This window comes from Procambarus clarkii, chromosome 84 (genome assembly GCF_040958095.1).
Source record: "Procambarus clarkii isolate CNS0578487 chromosome 84, FALCON_Pclarkii_2.0, whole genome shotgun sequence".
Classification (NCBI taxonomy): domain Eukaryota; kingdom Metazoa; phylum Arthropoda; class Malacostraca; order Decapoda; family Cambaridae; genus Procambarus; species Procambarus clarkii.
Window position 1 is genome coordinate 2,868,704 of NC_091233.1, and position 21,992 is coordinate 2,890,695.

General features: G+C 51.5%; 1 protein-coding gene across 2 annotated transcripts in view; it reads left to right on the plus strand.

Moving 5' to 3' along the window:
* Positions 1-21,992, plus strand: part of LOC123751113 (digestive cysteine proteinase 1-like) — a 150,994-nt gene that overhangs the window by 12,816 nt on the left and 116,186 nt on the right. The gene's annotated exons all lie outside the window — the stretch shown is intronic.

Genomic DNA, 21,992 nt, shown 5'->3' on the forward strand with positions numbered 1-21,992 from the left:
CTTTGATCCTTCACTACCTTCACTCAGGTGCTGTGATCCTTCACCAAGGTGCTCTGATCCTTCACCCAGGTGCTCTGATCCTTCACTACCTTCACCCAGGTGATCTGATCCTTCACTACCTTAAACCAGGTGCTCTGATCTTTCACCCAGGTGATCTGATCCTTCACTACCTTAAACCAGGTGCTCTGATCTTTCACCCAGGTGCTCTGATACTTCACCCAGGTGCTCTGATCCTTCACTACCTTCACCCAGGTGCTCTGATCCTTCACTAACTTCACCCAGGTGCTCTGATCCTTCACTACCTCAAACGAGGTGCTCTGACCCTTCAATACCTTCACCCAGGTGCTCTGATCCTTCATTACCTTCACCCAAAAGCTCTGATCCTTCACCCAGGTGCTTTGATCCTTCACGCAGGTTCTCTGATCCTTCACCCAGGTGCTCTGATCCTTCACCCAGGTGCTCTGATCCTTCACCAAGGTGCTCTGGTCCTTCACCCAGGTGCTCTTATCCTTCACCCAGGTGCGCTGATTCTTCACCCAGGTGCTCTGATACTTTACTGTGTTCACCCAGGTGCTATGATCCTTCACTACCTTCACCCAGGTGCTCTGATCCTTCACTACCCTCACCCAGGTGCTCTGATCCTTCACTACCCTCACCCAGGTGCTCTGATCCTTCACCCAGGTGCTCTGAACCTTCACTACCTTCACCCAGGGGCTCTGATCCTTCACCCAGGTGCTCTGATCCTTCACCCAGGTGCTCTGATCCTTCACTACATCATTCACCCAGGTGCTCTGATCCTTCACCACATCATTCACCCAGGTGCTCTGATCCTTCACTACCTTCACCCTGGTGCTCTGATCCTTCACTTCGAACACCCAGGTGCTCTGATCCTTCACTACCTTCACCCAGGTGCTCTGATAATTCACTTCCTTCACCCAGGTGCTCTGATCCTTCATTACCTTCACCCTGTTGCTCTGATCCTTCACTATCTTCACCCAGGTGCTCTGATCCTTCAATACCTTCACCCAGGTGCTCTGATCCTTCACTACCTTCACCCAGGTGCGCTGATCCTTCACTACCTTCACCCAGGTGCTCTGATCCTTCACTACCCTCACCTAGGTGCTCTGATCCTTCACTACCTTCACCCAGGAGCTCTGATCCTTCACTACCTTCACCCAGGTGCTCTGATCCTTCACTACCTTCACCCAGGTGCTCTGATCCTTCACTACCTTCACCCAGGTAATCGGATCCTTCACTACCCTCACCTAGGTTCTCTGATCCTTCACTACCTTCACCCAGAAACTCTGATCCTTCACTACCTTCACCCAGGTGCTCTGATCCTTCACTACCTTCACCCAGGTGCTCTGATCCTTCACCCAGTTGCTCTGATCCTTCACCCAGGTGCTCTGATCCTTCACTACCTTCACCAAGGTGCTCTGAACCTTCAACCAGGTGCTCTGATCCTTCACCCAGTTGATCTGATACTTCACTACATTCACCCAGGTGCTCTGATCCTTCACCCAGTTGCTCTGATCCTTCACTATATTCACCCAGGTGCTCTGATCCTTTATTACCTTCACCCAGGTGCTCTGATCCTTCACCCAGTGCTCTGATTCTTCACCCAGGTGCTCTGATCCTTCACTACATTCACCCAGGTGCTCTGATCCTTCACCCAGGTGCTCTGATTCTTCACCCAGGTGCTCTGATCCTTCACTACATTCACCCAGGTGCTTTGATCCTTCACTACCATCACCCTGGTACTCTAATCCTTCACTTCCATCACCCAGGTGCTCTGATCCTTCACTACCTTCACCCAGGTGCTCTGATCCTTCACTACCTTCACCCAGGTGCTCTGATCCTTCACTACCTTCACCCAGGTGCTCTGATCCTTCACTACCTTCACCCAGGTGCTCTGATCCTTCACTACCTTCACCCAGGTGCTCTGATCCTACACTACCTTCACCCAGGTGCTCTGATCCTTCACTACCTTCACCTATGTGCTCTGATCCTTCACCCAGGTGCTCTAATCCTTCAATACCCTCACCCAGGTGCTGTGATCTTTCTCCCAGGTGCTCTGATAGTTCACTACTTTCAACCAGGTGCTCTGATCCTTCACTACCTTCACCCAGGTGCTCTGATCCTTTACTACCTTCACCCAGCTGCTCTGATCCTTCACCTAGGTGCTCTGATCCTTCACTACCTTCATCCAGGTGGTCTGATCCTTCACTACCTTCACGCAGGTGCTCTTAACCTTCATTACCTTCACCCAGGTGCTCTGATCCTTCACCCAGGTGCTCTGATCCATCACCCAGGTGCTCTGATCCTTCACCCAGGGGCTCTGATCCTTCACTACCTTCACTCAGGTGCTGTGATCCTTCACCAAGGTGCTCTGATCCTTCACCCAGGTGCTCTGATCCTTCACTACCTTCACCCAGGTGATCTGATCCTTCACTACCTTAAACCAGGTGCTCTGATCCTTCACCCAAGTGCTCTGATCCTTCACCCAGGTGCTCTGATCCTTCACTACCTTCACCCAGGTGCTCTGATCCTTCACTAACTTCACCCAGGTGCTCTGATCCTTCACTACCTTAACCGAGGTGCTCTGATCCTTCACTACCTTCACCCAGGTGCTCTGATCCTTCATTACCTTCACCCAGTTCTCTGATCCTTCACCCAGGTGCTCTGATCCTTCACCCAGGTGCTCTGATCCTTCACCCAGGTGCTCTGATCCTTCACCCAGGTGCTCTGATCCTTCACCCAGGTGCTCTGGTCCTTCACCCAGGTGCTCTTATCCTTCACTCAGGTGCTCTGATCCTTCACCCAGGTGATCTGATCCTTCACCCAGGTGCGCTGATCCTTCACCCAGGTGCGCTGATTCTTCACCCAGGTGCGCTGATTCTTCACCCAGGTGCTCTGATACTTTACTGTATTCACCCAGTTGCTCTGATCCTTCGCCCAGGTGCTCTGGTCCTTCACTACCTTCACCCAGGTGCTCTGATCCTTCACATAGGTGCTCTGATCCTTCACTACCTTCACCCAGGTGCAGTGATCCTTAACTACCTTAACCCAGGTGCTCTGATCCTTCACTACCTTCACCTAGGTGCTCTGATCCTTCACTATCCTCAACCAGGGGCTCTGATCCTTCACTACCCTCACCCAGGTGCTCTGATCCTTCACCCAGGTGCTCTGATCCTTCACTACCTTCACCCAGGTGCTCTGATCCTTCACCCAGGTGCTCTGATCCTTCACCCAATTGCTCTGATCCTTCACTACATTCACCCAGGTGCTCTGATCCTTCATTACCTTCACCCAGGTGCTCTGATCCTTCACCCAGGTGCTCTGATCCTTTACCCAGGTGCTCTGATCCTTTACTTAGGTGCTCTGATTCTTCACCCAGGTGCCCTGATCCTTCACTACATTCACCCAGGTGCTCTGATCCTTCAATTCCTTCACCCTGGTACTCTGATCCTTCACTTCCCTCACCCGGTGCTCTGATCCTTCACTACCTTCACCCAGGTGCTCTGATCCTTCACTACCTTCACCCAGGTGCTCTGATCCTTCACTACCTTCACCCAGGTGCTCTGATCCTTCATTACCTTCACCCAGGTGCTCTGATCCTTCACTACCTTCACCCAGGTGCTCTGATCCTTCACTACCTTCACCCAGGTGCTCTGAGCCTTCACTACCTTCACCTAGGTGCTCTGATCCTTCACCCAGGTGGTCTAATCCTTCAATACCCTCACCCAGGTGCTCTGATCTTTCACCCAGGTGCTCTGATCCTTCACTACTTTCAACCAGGTGCTCTGATCCTTCACTACCTTTACCCAGGTGCTCCGATCCTTCACTACCTTCACCCAGGTGCTCTGATCCTTCACCTAGGTGCTCTGATCGTTCACTACCTTCACCCAGGTGCTCTGATCCTTCACTACCTTCACGCAGGTGCTCTTAACCTTCATTACCTTCATTCAGGTGCTCTGATCCTTCACCCAGGTGCTCTGATCCATCACCCAGGTGCTCTGATCCTTCACCCAGGTGCTTTGATCCTTCACTACCTTCACTCAGGTGCTGTGATCCTTCACCAAGGTGCTCTGACCCTTCACCCAGGTGCTCTGATCCTTCACTACCTTCACCCAGGTGATCTGATCCTTCACTACCTTAAACCAGGTGCTCTGATCTTTCACCCAGGTGCTCTTATCCTTCACCCAGGAGCTCTGATCCTTCACTACCTTCACCCAGGTGCTCTGATCCTTCACTAACTTCACCCAGGTGATCTGATCCTTCACTACCTCAACCGAGGTGCTCTGATCCTTCAATACCTTCACCCAGGTGCTCTGATCCTTCATTACCTTCACCCAGGTGCTCTGATCCTTCACCCAGGTGCTTTGATCCTTCACGCAGGTTCTCTGATCCTTCACCCAGGTGCTCTGATCCTTCACCCAGGTGCTCTGATCCTTCACCAAGGTGCTCTGGTCCTTCACCCAGGTGCTCTTATCCTTCACCCAGGTGCTCTGATCCTTCACCCAGGTGCGCTGATCCTTCACCCAGGTGCGCTGATTCTTCACCCAGGTGCTCTGATCCTTCACTACCTTCACCCAGGTGCTCTGATCCTTCACCTAGGTGCTCTGATCCTTCACTACCTTCACCCAGGTGCTGTGATCCTTAACTACCTTCACCCATGTGCTCTGATCCTTCACTACCTTCACCTAGGTGCTCTGATCCTTCACTACCCTCACCCAGGTGCTCAGATCCTTTACAACCCTCATCCAGGTGCTCTGATCCTTCACCCAGGTGCTCTGATCCTTCACTACCTTCACCCAGGGGCTCTGATCCTTCACCCAGGTGCTCTGATCCTTCACCCAGGTGCTCTGATCCTTCACCCGGGTGATCTGATCCTTCACCCAGGTGCTCTGATCCTTCCCTACCTTCACCCAGCTGCTCTGATCCTTCTCCCAGGTGCTCTGATCCTTCGCCCAGGTGCTCTGATCCTTCACTACCTTCACCGAGGTGCTCTTATCCTTGACCCAGGTGCTCTGATCCTTCACTTTCTTCACCCGGTGCTCTGATCCTTCCCTACCCTCACCCAGGTGCTCTGATCCTTCACTACCCTCACCCAGGTGCTCTGATCCTTCACTACCTTCACCCAGGGGCTCTGATCCTTCACCCTGGTGCTCTGATCTTTCACTACCTTCACCCAGGTGCTCTGATCCTTCACTGCCTTCACCCAGGTGCTCTGATCCTTCACTGCCTTCACCCAGGTGCTCTGATCCTTCTCTACCTTCACCCAGGTGCTCTGATCCTTCACTACCTTCACCCAGGTGCTCTGATCCTTCACTACCTTCACCCAGGTGCTCTGGTCACTCTCTGTGGGACATTTGGGGCTTGACTCTATATATTTAAATATTAATATAGTGAAAATCAATTACGAAGGACCACCCGCTTTTATTGTAAAGAGGGAAACTAAGAAAATATGATCATTAGAAAATTCCTAGATGAACCAGTAACTATGGACAAAATACTAGAGAATATGATCACTAAGATAATTAATGGGCTGTATAATTAACTGAATCAAAGCCTCAAACACCTACATTGGGGGGTTATTACTGGAACTCAATACGTCCAGGAACTACTGTGGTTCGTTCACCAGTCCAATGTATAATAATCTAATCCTATGAATATTTATGGAGTCATTATCTTTATCATCAATGAGAACATAGATCACGAACATGAAAATTAATAATTATAATAAACACATGTCAATCCAATGAAACAGAGTTCTGCATGTAAAGGAATACAGATAATAGAAATCAAAGGAATACGAAAGGAGTCTTAGCTTGAAGACGATTTCCGAGAAGTTAGTTACGACTCATCCTCTGATTCTCCTGGACTCGTCATGGAACACTGGGAGTTGATTAACATGGGAAATGACAGCTCGGAGAATTCTTCACACACGCTCTAAATCAAATTGTATTCAGTAGCAACAGATTAAGCTGCTAGATATCTATGTTCAAGAAATTGAGATTAATAATAAGAGTAAATAATGACCTGTAGTTTTTTATTGTCGCACGGCGTCACGACAAGCTACCCAGCTATAAACCCACCCCCTAGATGATGCATCAAATAAGGATAAAGGTACTTAGCTAATATGGGCACTGTGTAAGTTAAGGCTTGCCGAAGTTCGCGTCCTAGGCTCCGGCTTCTTAATAAAGAACACGTGGTGTCCAGCGTATCCTAGATACTGACGCGCTTCACTGGCCGGTCACGTGGTATTACATAGAACCAAATTTAACAGGTTCTGGCCGAATGTCAAATTAAATCTCTTGACAATTCAACTTGTTATGTAAAGTGACACTGACACCAGCAAAGTTAATGTTTGCAAAGGTTCTTCACACCTCACAGTGGCGACTTTCTTCTGGAGCTCTTGATGGGGTCTACCCTGGTGGCTGGGGTAATGGCGTCTCCTCTCTCCCGCTCCGCGTCCCGCGTTCGTTACACAAATTATTTATTACGGATATTATCATTTCTCGCAATTGTGATTGAAATGCTCGGATAAGGACGGGTTTATTATTAAGAGGAGTTAAATATTATTATTTGCCCGTTTTATGATAGTAAACGAACAATGGAGATGAATTAAAGTCTCTCCAGGGCATTCACGTGTGACGTTAATTTTATTACTAGATAACAGTTAGAACTATAAACGCTCTGTTTGGCTTTAGTTGGAGATCAGTTTATCTGTAATTAATTATCACACAGAACACCGTTGTTTATAGAGAATCAAATTCAATTCTCAGAAACACTGGATATAAATGTGTTTATTACAATGAAATCTGACGCAATACTGGCGTCGAGTGACGTAAGAATTCTAGCCTTATTGTACAGATGTAATCATTAGTACATGTGAACTCTACGCTTGGTTAATTTTAATCACTACAATGATTAGTAGAATTAGTAATAATTAATGAGAATACAACAGTGTTGTATTTAGTGTTGGAAATTTCCAACACTCACCCAGGTGCTCTGATCCTTCACCCAGGTGCTCTGATCCTTTACTACCTTCACCGAGGTGCTCTGATCCTTCACCCAGGTGCTCTGATCCTTGACCCAGGTGCTCTGATCCTTCACTACCTTCACCCAGATGCTCTGATCCTTCAATACCCTCACCCAAGTGCTCTGATCCTTCACTACCTTCACCCAGGTGCTCTGATCATTCACCCAGGTGCTGTGATCCTTCACCCAGGTGCTCTGATCCTTCACCCAGGGGCTCTGATTCTTCACTACCTTCACCCAGGTGCTCTGATCCTTCACTACCTTCACCCAGGTGCTCTGATCCTTCACTACCTTCTCCCAGGTGCTCTGATCCTTCGCCGAGGTGCTCTGATCCTTCACTACCCTCACCCAGGTGCTCTGATCCTTCACTACCTTCACCCAGGTGCTCTGATCCTTCACTACCTTCACCCAGGTGGTCTGATCGTTCACCCAGGTGCTCGGATCCTTCACCCAGGTGCTCTGATATTTCACCCAGGTGCTCTGATCCTTCACCCAGGTGCTCTGATCCTTCACTACCTTCACCCAGGTGCTCTGATCCTTCACTACCTTCACCCAGGTGCTCTGATCCTTCACTACCTTCACCAAGGTGCTCTAATCCTTCCCTACCTTCACCCAGCTGCTCTGATCCTTCACCCATGTGCTCTGATCCTTCACCCAGGTGCTCTGATCCTTCACCGAGGTGCTCTGATCCTTCACCCAGGTACTCTTATCCTTGACCCAGGTGCTCTGATCCTTCACTACCTTCACACAGATGCTCTGATCCTTCACTACCCTCACCCAGGTGCTGTGATCCTTCAGCCAGGTGCTCTGATCCTTTACTACCTTCACCCAGGTGCACTGATCGTTCACCCAGGTGCTGTAATCCTTCACCCAGGTGCTCTGATCCTTCACCCAGGTGCTCTGATTCTTCACGACCTTCACCCAGGTGCTCTGATCCTTCACCCAGGTGCTCTGATCCTTCACCAAGTTGCTATGATCATTCACTACCTTCACCCAGGTGCTCTGATCCTTCACTACCTTCACCCAAGTGATCTCATCCTTCACTACCCTCACCCAGGTGCTGTGATCCTTCACTACCCTCACACAAGTACTCTGATCCTTCACTACCTTCACCCAGGTGCTCTGATCCTTCACTACCTTCACCCAGGTGCTCTGATACTTCACTACCTTCACCCAGGTTCTCTGATCCTTCACTACCTTCACCCAAGTGCTCTGATCCTTAACTACCTTCACCCAGATGCTCTGATCCTTCACTACCTTCACCCAGGTGCTCTGATCCTTCACTACCTTCACCCAGGTGCTCTGACCCTTCACTATCTTCACCCAGGTGCTCTGATCCTTCACTACCTTCACCCAGGTGCTCAGATCCTTCACTACCTTCACCCAGGTGCTCAGATCTTTCACTACCTTCACCCAGGTGCTCTGATCCTTCACTACCTTCACCTAGGTGCTCTGATCATTCACTACCTTCACCCAGGTGCTCTGATCCTTCACCCAGGTGCTCTGATCCATCACTATATTCACCCAGGTGCTCTGATCATTCACTACCTTCACCCAGGTGCTCTGATCCCTTACCCAGGTGCTCTGATCCTTCACATAGGTGCTCCGACCTTTCACTACCTTCACCCAGGTGCTCTGATCCTTCACATAGGTGCTCCGACCTTTCACTACCTTCACCCAGGTGCTCTGATCCTTCACCCAGGTGCTCTGATCCTTCACCCAGGTGCTCTGATCCTTCACCCAGGGGCTCTGATTCCTCACTACCTTCACCCAGGTGCTCTGATCCTTCACTACCTTCACCCAGGTGCTCTGATCCTTCACCCAGTTGCTCTGATCCTTCACTACCTTCACCCAGGTGCTCTGATCCTTCACTATCTTCTCCCAGGTGCTCTGATCCATCGCCGAGGTGCTCTTATCCTTCACTACCCTCACCCAGGTGCTCTGATCCTTCACTACCTTCACCCAGGTGCTCTGATCTTTCACTACCTTCACCCAGGTGCTCTGATCGTTCACCCAGGTGCTCTGATCCTTCACCCAGGTGCTCTGATCCTTCACTACCTTCACCCAGGTGCTCTGATCCTTCACTACCTTCACCCAGGTGCTCTAGTCCTTCCCTACCTTCACCCAGCTGCTCTGATCCTTCACCCAGGTGCTCTGATCCTTCACCCTGGTGCTCTGATCCTTCACTACCTTCACCGAGGTGCTCTGATCCTTCACCCAGGTACTCTTATCCTTCACCCAGGTGCTCTGATCCTTCACTACCTTCACCCAGGTGCTCTGATCCTTCACCCAGGTGCTCTGATCCTTTACTACCTTCACCCAGGTGCTCTGATCGTTCACCCAGGTGCTGTGATCCTTCACCCAGGTGCTTTGATCCTTCAACCAGGTGCTCTGATTCTTCACTACCTTCACCCAGGTGCTCTGATCCTTCATCCAGGTGCTCTGATCCTTCACTACCTTTACCCAGGAGCTCTGACCCTTCACCCAGTTGCTATGATCATTCACTACCTTCACCCAGGTGCTCTGATCCTCCACTACCTTCACCCAGGTGATCTGATCCTTCACTACCCTAACCCAGGTGCTCTGATCCTTCACTACCGTCACACAAGTACTCTGATCCTTCACTACCTTCACCCAGGTGCTCTGATCCTTCACTACCTTCACCCAGGTGCTCTGATCCTTCACTACCTTCACCCAGGTTCTCTGATCCTTCACTACCTTCACCCATGAGCTCTGATCCTTAACTACCTTCACCCAGATGCTCTGATCCTTCACTACCTTCACCCAGGTGCTCTGATCCTTCACTACCTTCACCCAGGTGCTCTGACCCTTCACTATCTTTACCCAGGTGCTCTGATCCTTCACTACCTTCACCCAGGTGCTCCGATCTTTCACTACCTTCACCCAGGTGCTCTGATCGTTCACCCAGGTGCTCTGATCCTTCACCCAGGTGCTCTGATCCTTCACTACCTTCACCCAGGTGCTCTGATCCTTCACTACCTTCACCCAGGTGCTCTGATCCTTCACTACCTTCACCCAGGTGCTCTAGTCCTCACCTACCTTCACCCAGCTGCTCTGATCCTTCACCCAGGTGCTCTGATCCTTCACCCTGGTGCTCTGATCCTTCACTACCTTCACCGAGGTGCTCTGATCCTTCACCCAGGTACTCTTATCCTTGACCCAGGTGCTCTGATCCTTCACTACCTTCACACAGGTGCTCTGATCCTTCACTACCCTCACCCAGGTGCTCTGATCCTTCACCCAGGTGCTCTGATCCTTTACTACCTTCACCCAGGTGCTCTGATCGTTCACCCAGGTGCTGTGATCCTTCACCCAGGTGCTTTGATCCTTCAACCAGGTGCTCTGATTCTTCACTACCTTCACCCAGGTGCTCTGATCCTTCATCCAGGTGCTCTGATCCTTCACTACCTTTACCCAGGAGCTCTGATCCTTCACCCAGTTGCTATGATCATTCACTACCTTCACCCAGGTGCTCTGATCCTCCACTACCTTCACCCAGGTGATCTGATCCTTCACTACCCTAACCCAGGTGCTCTGATCCTTCACTACCGTCACACAAGTACTCTGATCCTTCACTACCTTCACCCAGGTGCTCTGATACTTCACTACCTTCACCCAGGTGCTCTGATCCTTCACTACCTTCACCCAGGTTCTCTGATCCTTCACTACCTTCACCCATGAGCTCTGATCCTTAACTACCTTCACCCAGATGCTCTGATCCTTCACTACCTTCACCCAGGTGCTCTGATCCTTCACTACCTTCACCCAGGTGCTCTGACCCTTCACTATCTTCACCCAGGTGCTCTGATCCTTCACTACCTTCACCCAGGTGCTCAGATCCTTCACTACCTTCACCCAGGTTCCCTGATCGTTCACTACCTTCACCCAGGTGCCCTGATCATTCAATACCTTCACCCAGGTGCTGTGATCCTTCACCCAGGATGCTCTGATCCTTCACCCAGGTGCTCTGATCCTTCACCCAGGTGCTCTGATCGTTCACTTCCTTCACCCAGGTGCTCTGACCCTTCACCCAGGTGCTCTGATCATTCACTACCTTCACCCAGGTGCTCCGATCCTTCACGTCCTTCACCCAGGTGCTGTGATCCTTTACTACCCTCACCCAGGTGCTCTGATCCTTCACTACCCTCACCCAGGTGCTCTGATCCTTCACTACCTTCACCCAGGGGCTCTGATCCTTCACCCAGGTGCTCTGATCATTCCCAGGTGCTGTGATCCTTCACTACCTTCACCCAGGTGCTCTGATCCTTCACTACCTTCACCCAGGTGTTCTGATCCTTCACTACCTTCACCTAGGTGCTCTGATCCTTCAATACCTTCACCCAGGTGCTCTGATCCTTCACTACCTTCACCCAGGTGCTCTGATCCTTCACTACCTACACCCAGGTGCTCAGATCCTTCACTACCCTCACCCAGGTGCTCTGATCACTCACCCAGGTGATCTGATCCTTCACCCAGATGCTCTGATCCTTTACTACCTTCACCGAGGTGCTCTGATCCTTCACCCAGGTCCTCTGATCCTTTATTACCTTCACCGAGGTGCTCTGATCCTTTACTACCTTCACCTAAGTGCTCTGATCCTTCACCCAGGTCCTCTGATCCTTTACTACCTTCACCGAGGTGCTCTCATCCTTCACCCAGGTGCTCTGATCCTTGACCCAGCAGGTGCTCTGATCCTTTACTACCTTCACCCAGATGCTCTGATCCTTCACTACCCTCACCCAGGTGCTCTGGTCCTTCACTACCTTCACCCAGGTGCTCTGATCGTTCACCCAGGTGCTGTGATCCTTCACCCAGGTGCTCTGATCCTTCACCCAAGTGCTCTGATTCTTCACTACCTTCACCCAGGTGCTCTGATCCTTCACTACCTTCTCCCAGGTACTCTGATCCTTCGCCGAGGTGCTCTGATCCTTCACCCAGGTGCTCTGATCCTTCACCCAGGTGCTCTGATCTTTCACTACCTTCACCCAGGTGCTCTGATCCTTCACCCAGGTGCTCTGATCCTTCACCCAGGTGCTCTGATCCTTCACCCAGGTGCTCTGATCCTTCACCCAGGTGCTCTGATTCTTCACCCAGGAGATCTGATCCTTCACCCAGGTGCTCTGATCCTTCACCCAGGTGCTCTGATTCTTCACCCAGGTGCGCTGATCCTTCACCCAGGTGCTCTGATCCTTCACTACCTTCACCCAGGTGCTCTGATCCTTCACTACCTTCACCCAGGTGCTCTGATCCTTCACCCAGGTGTTCTCATTCTTCACTACCTTCAACCAGGCGCTCTGATCCTTCACCCAGGTGGTCTGATCCTTCACTACCTTCACCCAGGTGCTCTGATCCTTCACCCAGGTGCTCTGATCCTTCACTATATTCACCCAGGTGCTCTGATCATTCACTACCTTCACCCAGGTGCTCTGATCCTTCACCCAGATGCTCTGATCCTTCACCCAGGAGCTCTGATCCTTCACTACATTACACCCAGGAGCTCTGATCCTTCACCCAGGTGCTCTGATCCTTCACCCAGGTGCTCTGATCCTTCACCCAGGTGCTCTGATCCTTCACCCAGGAGCTCTGATCCTTCACCCAGGTGCTCTGATGCTTCCCCAGGTGCTCTGATTCTTCACCCAGGTGCGCTGATCCTTCACTCAGGTGCTCTGATCCTTCACTACCTTCACCCAGGTGCTCTGATCCTTCACTACCTTCACCCAGGCGCTCTGATCCTTCACCCAGGTGCTCTGATCCCTCATCCAGGTGCTCTGATTCTTCACCCAGGTGAGCTGATCCTTCACCCAGGTGCTCTAGTCCTTCACTACCTTCACCCAGGTGTTCTGATCCTTCACCCAGGTGCTCTGATCCTTCACTTCCTTCACCCAGGCGCTCTGATCCTTCACCCAGGTGCTCTGATCCTTCACTATTTTCACCCAGGTGCTGTGATCCGTCACTACCTTCACCCAGGTGTTCTGATCCTTCACTACCTTCACCCAGGTGCTCTTGTCCTTCACTCCCTTCACCCAGGTGCTCTGATCCTTCACTACCTTCACCCAGGTGCGCTGATCCTTCACTACCTTCACCCAGGTGCTCTGATCCTTCACTACCTTCACCCAGGTGCTCTGATCCTTCACTACCTTCACCCAGGTGCTCTGATCCTTCACTACCTTCCCCCAGGTGCTCTGATCCTTCACTACCTTCACCCAGATGCTCTGATCCTTCACTATCTTCACCCAGGTGCTCTGATCCTTCACTACCTTCACCCAGGTGCTCTAATCCTTCACTACCTTCACCCTGGCGCTCTGATCCATCACTACCTTCACCCAGGTACTCTGATCCTTCACTACCTTCACCCAGGTGCTCTGATCCTTCACTACCTTCACCCAGGTGCTCTGATCCTTCACTACCTTCACCCAGGTGTTCTGATCCTTCACTACCTTCACCCAGGTGCTCTGATCCTTCACTACCTTCACCCAGGTGCTCTGATCCTTCACTACCTTCACCCAGGTGCTCTGATCCTTCATTACCTTCATCTAGGTGCTCTGATCCTTCACTACCTTCACCCAGATGCTCTGATCCTTCACTATCTTCAACCAGTGCTCTGATCCTTCTCTACCTTCACCCAGGTGCTCTAATCCTTCACTACCTTCACCATGGTGCTCTCATCCTTCACTACCTTCACCCAGGAGTTCTGATTCTTCACTATCTACACCCATTTGATCTGATCCTTCGCTACCTTCACCCAGGTGCTCTGATCCTTCACTACCTTCACCCAGGTGCTCAGATCCTTCACTACCTTCACCCAGGTGCTCTGATCCTTCACTACCTTCACCCAGGTGCTCTGATCCTGTACCCAGGTGCTCTGATCCTTCACCCAGGTGCTCTGATCCTGTACCCAGGTGCTCTGATCCTTCACCCAGGTGCTCTGATCTTTCACTACCTTCACCCAGGTGCTCTGATCCTTCACTACCTTCACCCAGGTGCTCTGATCCTGTACCCAGGTGCTCTGATCCTTCACCCAGGTGCTCTGATCTTTCACTACCTTCACCCAGGTGCTCTGATCCTTCACCCAGGTGCTCTGATCCTTCACCTAGGTGCTCTGATCGTTCACTACCTTCACCCAGGTGCTCTGATCCTTCACTACCTTCACCCAGGTGCTCTGATCCTTCACTACCCTCACCCAGGTGCTCTGATCCTTGACTACCCTCACCCAGGTTCTCTGATCTTTCACTACCCTCACCCAGGTGCTCTGATCCTTCACCCAGGTTCCCTGATCCTTCACTACCTTCATCCAGATGCTCTGATCCTTCACCCAAGTGCTCTGTTCCTTCACTACCTTCACCCAGGTGCTCTGATCCTTCACTACCTTCACCCAAGTGCTCTGATCCTTCACTACCTTCACGCAGGAGCTCTGATTCTTCACTACCTTCACCCAGGTGCTCTGATCCTTCACTACCTTCACCCAGGTGCTCTGATCCTTCATCCAGTTGCTCTGATCCTTCAATACCTTCACCCAGGTGCTCTGATCCTTCACTACTTTCTCCCAGGTGCTCTGATCCTTCGCCGAGGTGCTTTGATCCTTCACTACCTTCACCCAGGTGCTCTGATCCTTCATCCAGGTGCTCTGATCCTTCACAACTTTTACCCAGGTGCTCTTATTCTTCACCCAGGTGCTTTGATCCTTCACTACCTTCACCCAGGTGCTCTGATCCTTCACTACCCTCACACAGGTACTCTGATCCTTCACTACTTTCACCCAGGTGCTCTGATCCTTCACTATCTTCACCCAGGTGCTCTGATCCTTCACTACCTTCACCAAGGTGCTTTGATCCTTCACCCAGGTGCTCTGATCCTTCACTACCTTCACCCAGGTGCTCTGATCCTTCACCCAGATGCTATGATCCTTCACCCAGGAGCTCTGATCCTTCCCTACATTACAACCAGGTGCTCTGATCCTTCACCCAGGTGCTCTGATCCTTCACCCAGGTGCTCTGATCCTTCACCCAGGAGCTCTGATCCTTCACCTAGGAGCTCTGATCCTTCACCCAGGTGCTCTGATCCTTCACCCAGGTGCGCTGATCCTTCACCCTGGTGCTCTGATCCTTCACTACCTTCACCCAGGTGCTCTGATCCTTCACCCAGGTGCTCTGATCCTTCACTACCTTCACCCAGGCGCTCTGATCCTTCACCCAGGTGCTCAGATCCTTCACCCAGGAGCTCTGATCCTTCACCCAGGTGCTCTGATCCTTCACCCAGGTGCTCTAATTCTTCACCCAGGTGCGCTGATCCTTCACCCAGGTGCTCTGATCCTTCACTACCTTCACCCAGGTTCTCTGATCCTTCACTACCTTCACCCAGGCGCTCTGATCCTTCACCAAGGTGCTCTGGTCCTTCACTACTTTCACCCAGGTGCTCTGATCCTTCACTACCTTTACCCAGGTGCTCTGATCCTTCACTACCCTCACCCAGGTGCTATGATCCTTCACAACCCTCACCCAGGTGCTCTGATCCTTCACCCAGGTGCTCTGATGCTTCACTACCTTCACTCAAGTGCTCTGATCCTTCACTACCTTCAGCCAGGTGCTCTGATCCTTCACAACCTTCACCCAGGTGCTCTGATTCTTCACTACCTTCACCCAGGTGCTCTGATCCTTCACTACCTTCACCCAGGTGCTCTGATCCTTCACTACCTTCACCCAGGTGCTCTGATCCTTCACTACCTTCACCCAGATGCTCTGATCCTTCACTATCTTCACCCAAGTGCTCTAATCCTTCACTACCTTCACCCAGGTGCTCTAATCCTTCACTACCTTCACCCTGGTGCTCTGATCCTTCACTACCTTCACCCAGGTGCTCTGATCCTTCACTACCTTCACCCAGGTTCTCTGATCCTTCACTACCTTCACCCAGGCGCTCTGATCCTTCACCCAGGTGCTCTGGTCCTTCACTACTTTCACCCAGGTGCTCTGATCCTTCACTACCTTAACCCAGGTGCTCTGATCCTTCACTACCCTAACCCAGGTGCTATGATCCTTCACTACCCTCACCCAGGTGCTCTGATCCTTCACTCAGGTGCTCTGATGCTTCACTACCTTCACTCAAGTGCTCTGATCCTTCACTACCTTCAGCCAGGTGCTCTGATCCTTCACAACCTTCACCCAGGTGCTCTGATTCTTCACTACCTTCACCCAGGTGCTCTGATCCTTCACTACCTTCACCCAGGTGCTCTGATCCTTCACTACCTTCACCCAGGTGCTCTGATCCTTCACTACCTTCACCCAGGTGCTCTGATCCTTCACTACCTTCACCCAGGTGCTCTGATCCTTCATTACCTTCATCTAGGTGCTCTGATCTTTCACAACCTTCACCCAGATGCTCTGATCCTTCACTATCTTCAACCAGTGCTCTGATCCTTCTCTACCTTCACCTAGGTGCTCTAATCCTTCACTATCTTCACCATGGTGCTCTCATCCTTCACTACCTTCACCCAGGAGCTCTGATTCTTCACTACCTACACCCATTTGATCTGATCCTTCGCTACCTTCACCCAGGTGCTCTGATCTTTCACTACCTTCACCCAGGTGCTCTGATCCTTCACCCAGGTGCTCTGATCCTTCACCTAGGTGCTCTGATCGTTCACTACCTTCTCCTAGGAGCTCTGATCCTTCACTACCTTCACCCAGGTGCTCTGATCCTTCACTACCCTCACCCAGGTGCTCTGATCTTTCACTACCCTCACCTAGGTGCTCTGATCCTTCACCCAGGTTCCCTGATCCTTCACTACCTTCATTCAGGTGCTCTGATCCTTCACCCAAGTGCTCTGTTCCTTCACTACCTTCACCCAGGTGCTCTGATCCTTCACTACCTTCACCCAAGTGCTCTGATCCTTCACTACCTTCACCCAGGAGCTCTGATTCTTCACTACCTTCACCCAGGTGCTCTGATCCTTCACTACCTTCACCCAGGTGCTCTGATCTTTCACCCAGTTGCTCTGATCCTTCACTACCTTCACCCAGGTGCTCTGATCCTTCACTACTTTCTCCCAGGTGCTCTGATCTTTCGCCGAGGTGCTTTGATCCTTCACTACCCTCACCCAGGTGCTCTGATCCTTCATCCAGGTGCTCTGATCCTTCACAACTTTTACCCAGGTGCTCTTATTCTTCACCCAGGTGCTTTGATCCTTCACTACCTTCACCCAGGTGCTCTGATCCTTCACTACCTTCACCCAGGTGCTCTGGTCCTTCACTACCTTCACCCAGGTGCTCTGATCCTTCACTACCTTCACCCAGATGCTCTGATCCTTCACTATCTTCACCCAGGTGCTCTAATCCTTCACTACCTTCACCCAGGTGCTCTAATCCTTCACTACCTTCACCCTGGTGCTCTGATCCTTCACTACCTTCACCCAGGTGCTCTGATCCTTCACTACCTTCACCCAGGTGCTCTGATCCTTCACTACCTTCACCCAGGTGCTCTGATCCTTCACTACCTTTACCCAGGTGCTCAGATCCTTCACTACCTTCACCCAGGTGCTCTGATCCTTCACTACCTTCACTCAGGAGCTCTGATCATTCACTACCTTCACCCAGGTGCTCTGATCTCTCACCCAGGTGCCCTGATCCTTCACTACCTTCACCTAGGTGCTCTGATCATTCACTACCTTCACCCAGGTGCTCTGATCCTGCACCCAGGTGCTCCGATCCTTCACCCAGGTGCTCTGATCCTTCACCCAGGTGCTCTGATCCTTCACCCAGGTTCTCTGATCCTTCACTTCCTTCACCCAGGTGCTCTGATCCTTCACCCAGGTGTTCTGATCCTTCACTACCTTCACCCAGGTGCTCTGATCCTTCACTACCTTCACCCAGGTGCTCTGATCATTCACTACCCTCACCCAGGTGCTCTGATCCTTCACTATCCTCACCCAGGTGCTCTGATCTTTCATTACCTTCACCCAGGTGCTCAGATCCTTCACCCAGGTGCTCTGTTCCGTCACTACCTTCACCCAGGCACTCTGATCCTTCACTACCTTCACCCAAGTGCTCTGATCCTTCACTACCTTCACCCAGGAGCTCTGATTCTTCACTACCTTCACCCAGGTGCTCTGATCCTTCACTACCATCACCCAGGTGCTCTGATCCTTCACTACCTTCACCCAGGTGCTCTGATTCTTCACTACCCTCACCCAGGTGCTCTGATCCTTCACTACCTTCACCCAGGTGCTCTGATCATTCACTACCCTTACCCAGGTGCTCTGATCCTTTACTACCTTCACCCAGGTGTTCTGATCCTTCACTACCTTCACCCAGGTGCTCTGATCCTTCACTACCTTCACCCAGGTGCTCTGATCCTTCACTACCTTCACCCAGGTGCTCTGATCCTTCACTACCTTCACCCAGGTGCACTGATCCTTTACTACCTTCACCCAGGTGCTCTGATCCTTCATTACCTTCACCCAGGTGCTCTGAACCTTCACTACCTTCACCCAGATGCTCTGATCCTTCACTATCTTCAACCAGTGCTCTGATCCTTCTCTACCTTCACCCAGGTGCTCTAATCCTTCACTACCTTCACCATGTTGCTCTGATCCTTCACTACCTTCACCCAGGAGCTCTGATTCTTCACTACCTTCACCCATTTGATCTGATCCTTCGCTACCTTCACCCAGGTGCTCTGATCCTTCACTACCTTCACCCAGGTGCTCAGATCCTTCACTACCTTCACCCAGGTGCTCTGATCCTTCACTACCTTCACCCAGGTGCTATGATCCTGTACCCTGGTGCTCTGATCCTTCACCCAGGTGCTCTGATCTTTCACTACCTTCACCCAGGTGCTCTGATCCTTCACCCAGGTGCTCTGATCCTTCACCTAGGTGCTCTGATCCTTCACTACCTTCACCCAGGTGCTCTGATCCTTCACCTAGGTGCTCTGATCCTTCACTACCTTCACCCAGGTGCTCTGATCCTTCACTACCTTCACCCAGGTGCTCTGATCCTTCACTACCCTCACCCAGGTGCTCTGATCCTTCACTACCCTCACCCAGGTGCTCTGATCTTTCACTACCTTCACCCAGGTGTTCTGATCCTTCACCCAGGTTCCCTGATCGTTCACTACCTTCATCCAGGTGCTCTGATCCTTCACCCAAGTCCTCTGTTCCTTCACTACCTTCACCCAGGTGCTCTGATCCTTCACTACCTTCACCCAAGTGCTCTGATCCATCACTACCTTCACCCAGGAGCTCTGATTCTTCACTACCTTCACCCAGGTGCTCTAATCCATCACTACCTTCACCCAGGTGCTCTGATCCTTCACTACCTTCACCCAGGTGCTCTGATCCTTCACTACCTTCACCCAGGTGCTCTGATCCTTTACTACCTTCACCCAGGTGCTCTGATCCTTCACTACCTTTACCCAGGTGCTCAGATCCTTCACTACCTTCACCCAGGTGCTCTGATCCTTCACTACCTTCACCCAGGTGCTCTCATCATTCACTGCCTTCACCCAGGTGCTCTGATCTCTCACCCAGGTGCTCTGATCCTTCACTACCTTCACCCAGGTGCTCTGATCCTGCACCCAGGTGCTCTGATCCTTCACCCAGGTGCTCTGATCCTTCACTACCTTCAACCAGGTGCTCTGATCCTTCACCCAGGTGCTCTGATCCTTCACCCAGGTTCTCTGATCCTTCACTTCCTTCACCCAGGTGCTCTGATCCTTCACCCAGGTGTTCTGATCCTTCACTACCTTCACCCAGGTGCTCTGATCCTTCACTACCTTCACCCAGGTGCTCTGATCATTCACTACCCTCACCCAGGTGCTCTGATCCTTCATTACCTTCACCCAGGTGCTCTGATCCTTCACTACCCTCACCCAGGTGCTCTGATCTTTCACTACCTTCACCCAGGTGCTCTGATCCTTCACTTCCTTCACCCAGGTGCTCTGATCCTTCACCCAGGTGCTCTGTTCCTTCACTACCTTCACCCAAGTGCTCTGATCCTTCACTACCTTCTCCCAGGAGCTCTGATTCTTCACTACCTTCACCCAGGTGCTCTGATCCTTCACTACCAACACCCAGGTGTTCTGATCCTTCAATACCTTCACCCAGGTGCTCTGATTCTTCACTACCCTCACCCAGGTGCTCTGATCCTTCACTACGTTCACCCAGGTGCTCTGATCCTTCACCCAGATGCTATGATCCTTCACCCAGGAGCTCTGATCCTTCCCTACATTACAACCAGGTGCTCTGATCCTTCACCCAGGTGCTCTGATCCTTCACCCAGGTGCTCTGATCCTTCACCCAGGAGCTCTGATCCTTCACCTAGGAGCTCTGATCCTTCACCCAGGTGCTCTGATCCTTCACCCAGGTGCGCTGATCCTTCACCCTGGTGCTCTGATCCTTCACTACCTTCACCCAGGTGCTCTGATCCTTCACCCAGGTGCTCTGATCCTTCACTACCTTCACCCAGGCGCTCTGATCCTTCACCCAGGTGCTCAGATCCTTCACCCAGGAGCTCTGATCCTTCACCCAGGTGCTCTGATCCTTCACCCAGGTGCTCTAATTCTTCACCCAGGTGCGCTGATCCTTCACCCAGGTGCTCTGATCCTTCACTACCTTCACCCAGGTTCTCTGATCCTTCACTACCTTCACCCAGGCGCTCTGATCCTTCACCAAGGTGCTCTGGTCCTTCACTACTTTCACCCAGGTGCTCTGATCCTTCACTACCTTTACCCAGGTGCTCTGATCCTTCACTACCCTCACCCAGGTGCTATGATCCTTCACAACCCTCACCCAGGTGCTCTGATCCTTCATCCAGGTGCTCTGATGCTTCACTACCTTCACTCAAGTGCTCTGATCCTTCACTACCTTCAGCCAGGTGCTCTGATTCTTCACTACCTTCACCCAGGTGCTCTGATCCTTCACTACCTTCACCCAGGTGCTCTGATCGTTCACTACCTTCACCCAGGTGCTCTGATCCTTCACTACCTTCACCCAGATGCTCTGATCCTTCACTATCTTCACCCAAGTGCTCTAATCCTTCACTACCTTCACCCAGGTGCTCAAATCCTTCACTACCTTCACCCTGGTGCTCTGATCCTTCACTACCTTCACCCAGGTGCTCTGATCCTTCACTACCTTCACCCAGGTTCTCTGATCCTTCACTACCTTCCCCAGGCGCTCTGATCCTTCACCCAGGTGCTCTGGTCCTTCACTACTTTCACCCAGGTGCTCTAATCCTTCACTACCTTCACCCAGGTGCTCTGATCCTTCACTACCTTCACCCAGATGCTCTGATCCTTCACTATCTTCACCCAAGTGCTCTAATCCTTCACTACCTTCACCCAGGTGCTCTAATCCTTCATTACCTTCATCTAGGTGCTCTGATCTTTCACAACCTTCACCCAGATGCTCTGATCCTTCACTATCTTCAACCAGTGCTCTGATCCTTCTCTACCTTCACCTAGGTGCTCTAATCCTTCACTACCTTCACCCAGGAGCTCTGATTCTTCACTACCTACACCCATTTGATCTGATCCTTCGCTACCTTCACCCAGGTGCTCTGATCTTTCACTACCTTCACCCAGGTGCTCTGATCCTTCACCCAGGTGCTCTGATCCTTCACCTAGGTGCTCTGATCGTTCACTACCTTCTCCCAGGAGCTCTGATTCTTCACTACCTTCACCCAGGTGCTCTGATCCTTCACTACCCTCACCCAGGTGCTCTGATCTTTCACTACCCTCACCTAGGTGCTCTGATCCTTCACCCAGGTTCCCTGATCCTTCACTACCTTCATTCAGGTGCTCTGATCCTTCACCCAAGTGCTCTGTTCCTTCACTACCTTCACCCAGGTGCTCTGATCCTTCACTACCTTCACCCAAGTGCTCTGATCCTTCACTACCTTCACCCAGGAGCTCTGATTCTTCACTACCTTCAC